The sequence below is a fragment of the Trachurus trachurus genome (genome assembly GCF_905171665.1).
Source record: "Trachurus trachurus genome assembly, chromosome: 11".
Classification (NCBI taxonomy): domain Eukaryota; kingdom Metazoa; phylum Chordata; class Actinopteri; order Carangiformes; family Carangidae; genus Trachurus; species Trachurus trachurus.
Window position 1 is genome coordinate 2,356,098 of NC_139904.1, and position 3,903 is coordinate 2,360,000.

The following is a 3,903-nucleotide window of genomic DNA, read 5'->3' on the forward strand; positions in this document are numbered from 1 at the left end:
CGCCACAAAAACCTCCTGAAATAGAAACTGAAAAGTTGCATCACAGAGAAAGTTTCCCCTCCTCTCTTTCTCTCTCCGAGGATGAAACCTCTCTATCATTTTCTAGTTATGTGTATTTGAGTGATTGTGTTTCGTACATGGAAATAATTTGTGATTTATGGTTTTGGCTCGTCGCTCGCTGCCTCTTCACTTCACTTCACTCTGCAGTAACTATAAGACCGAGTGGTTTGCGGTTTCAGAGTCGGGGGCTGAAAACGCTTTGACAGTCGACTGACAGACAAATCGGTTGTCGATACGACGACGAAGTCTGTGACCTTTAAGCTGCAAGACGCTCCCTCTGTACCCACAAGGCCGCGCTGCCGCCTACAATTATGATGATTTCTTCCACTGTTTGCAGTTCTTCTGAGTCGCTCCGGTCTCTGTCTCTGTCTCTCTGTCTCTATGTCTCTATGTCTCTCCATCGCGGCGATTTCTCCACCACCAGTATGAAATATCAGATGTCGGCTGAGGGCAGGGTGGAGTGTGGTGGGCTTGGCTGCACACAGTTACGCTTGGATGGGTTTGGATTGAGACTGAGTTTGTCTGAGATGGGTTGAGATTGGCTGGTGCAGTGTTTGTGTAGGTTTGGCTGGGACTGGTTGAGGCGGGGGAGGGAGGAGGGGGGGAGGTGAGGAGGAGAGGGGGAGCAGCCTATAGGCTCAGCAGTGAGTCCTGTGATGGTAACAGACATCACATCACACCAACCAACCAACCAACCAAACGACCAAACCGACCGACCGACCGCAAGCAGGCAGCCGCACTGCAAAAACTCTAAATCTTTCCAAGAATATTTGTCGTATTTCTTGTCAAAATGTCTCATTTCTAGTCAAAACTAAACTCTTTCCACTTAAAGCAGAAGTAAGTGATATATTTGTGTTAATATAAGTCTTAAATAGTTCTATCTTCCGACAGCAATCACTTCTATAGAGTGTTTGGTCTGAAACACGGGTCTGTCAGTCACTCTGCTCTGCTCTGAGCCCAGGAGAAAACTTTTCTTGTATCCTACAAGTTTTATCCAATGAGGAGAGAGAACGGCATAAAGGGGCGGTCCTCTCTGTGTGTGCAGCCAAGGGATGCGCCTGAATGTGGTGACGTAGGGACGAGGACCAATAGATCCATGACGAGGGCGGGGGCTGCTAACTCCATCGGCTGACAAGAAGTTATGGTGCGTTCAAGGCAACTCGTAACTGGTGTTTTTCCGACCTGTGAAGTCGTACCAGTTCGATCTGGTACGAGTTCACGGGTCGGAAGTTACGAGTGGCCGTTATAGTGACTTTCACAGGTAAAACAGGTCGGAAAAACACGAGTGGGTTGCCTGGAACGCTACAAAGTCGTAAGTCGTGACTTGAAGCCGTAACTTACGGTTTCAAAAGCCTGCCTGGAACGCAGCATTAGCGAAAACGACCGGATCGCTTACTTCTGCTTTAAAATAAGACTCATCACCTAAAAATTAACTTGTTTTTAGATCATTTTCACTTGTTTCAAACTAATTTTCAATTGAAATAAGTAGAAAAATCTGCCGGTGAAAGCAAGTTTTTTGTGCTTGTAATAAGAAACTTGTTCCACTATCAGATTTTTCTACTTATTTCAAGTGAAAATCTGCTTGAAAGAAGTAAAAAGTGTCTAAAAACAAGCTACTTTTTAATAATGTGATGAGTCTTATTCTAAGTAGAATTAGATTTGTTTTGACTAGAAATAAGACAAATATTCTTGGTAAGATTTGGATTTTTTTGCAGTGCGGGGCCACCTACTGCACCACACAGTCTGGTTTCTATAGTGACGGAGCGACTGTCTGCATCACCGCGGTTACCAGAGGACGTTGTGTGTGTCTGGAGGAGGTGTCTGACTCTGGGATCATGGGGAGACAGTCGGACGTCAGGAGCAGATGATGATGATGATGATGTGGTGGTGGTGGTGGAGGAGGCTCCGGTGTTTTTACACTTCAGGGCCTGAAGCCATGAGGAGGAGGAGGAGGAGGAGGAGGAGGAGGAAGAGGAGAAGGAGGAGGAGGAAGAGGAGGATGAAGAAGAGGAGGAGGAGGAAGAGGAGGATGAGTCACACCCAGTTCATCCAGCATGGGAAACCCCCGATATGAAGCGTTGAGGTTCAGAGGAGCTGCATCTCTCCTGCTCGTCGTCCTGCAGCTCCTTCTGTTGTCATGACGCCTCCTCCTCCTCCTCCTCCTCCTCCTCCTCCTCCTCCACCGGCAGCAGCACATGTGCATCCAACACACGGTCACATCCTCACCTGTCCCCCCAGAAACAGCTGACAGGTAGGAACCAAAGTGCTCCTCCTCACTAGAGAGGTTGTAAATAACCCACTTGTTGTTACACCTACAAACTAAATATGCAGCTGATAGTGTCATTACACAGTAAACTCACTGAGGTAATGTTGATAAACTCTATAATATACTCCAATAATAATGTGGCACGTAATATTCAACACAAAGTAATGTGGTAAACTTTTGGTCAACCTTATACAATACAATACAATACAATAAATCTTTATTATCCACCATGGTGGAAATTTGCCTTTCGGCTCACCGTAAAAATGCAAAATTTCATCAACAACATACAGAAGTTAAGAATGCCGTAAAAAACACAGTTAAAACATATATAGATAGATAGATACTTTATTACAGACTCTGGGTCCAGTTAAAAATACAACAATACAACAACAGACAACAACGACATACGGGGTAGTCTAGCAGCCCCTTATTAAAAGACACTTATACCAGTGTTTCCAGAGCAGTGACGTGTAACGTGTGGCACTAAATGCAACATTTGTCAGTTCCATCACAATCTGATTTTCTGAGTTGTTTAGACGACAAATGAACTTATACATGATATTTCTTAAGACAGACTGGAGAGTGTTGACTCGCGCAGTCACAAACATTTCAGTGGCGCTGGTCCATCTGGGCTGTTTTAACAAGATTCTCCAGGAGTCATTATATGCCACTTGTAGTCTCCGAAAACTCGTTTTTTTTTTTTTTGACCACAGATGTGCAGTGTACAGCGGTGTTCAATAAGCTTTAAACAGAGTCAGCTTCACATCATCAGAACAACAGCCAAATTTCCGTCTTAGCACATTTACTTGCACATATAACATGCGAGACTGACGCAGAATGTCCTCGTCATCAGTCAGTGTGTCTGTGATCACATGACCAAGATATTTCACCTGACTGCAGGTTTTTTAGAAAAAAAGTTAGAAAAAAAAGAGAAAAAGAAAAAGAGACAGTTAGTTAAGAGCAGTTCAGTTGTTCAGTTCAATTCAGTTGTTAGTGCATCACTTATGTTGAGTTGAGGAGGCGAGTGGCGTTGGGGATAAAATATTTTTTAATCCTTTAGCTAATGGGACCCTATAGCTATAGGATTGCAGGAGCTTGAATTGGTTGGTTAGGGGGTGGGAGCCTTCCTCATTGTCCTCTCTGTGTAAATTTCTGTTAGTGACTTTTGGGGTCGTCCCACTATTTTGCTTGCCCTCGACACAATTTTGTTTAGTTTGGTTTTACATTTACAACTTAAGTGACCAAACCAGACAGGAAGATGGAAGGTGAGCACACTCTCTACGTGTGTAGTGTACACCACCAGCTCTAAAATCTTCTGGCTGACCCCCAGGCTGCTCAACCTCCTCAGCAAGTTGAGTCTCTGTGAACATTTTTTAAATACATAGTCTGTGTTTCCTTCAAATTTCAATTGGCCATACTCCGCTACTTTTCTTCTACTTCTACTAATTTTTCTACTTCTACTTCTACGTCTACTTCTACTTCTATTTCTCCTTCCTATTGTCCCACATCCTCACATGCTCCTGTAGACTCAGGACTCATCCGACTATTTACCAATCAATCATAAAAGAATATGATGG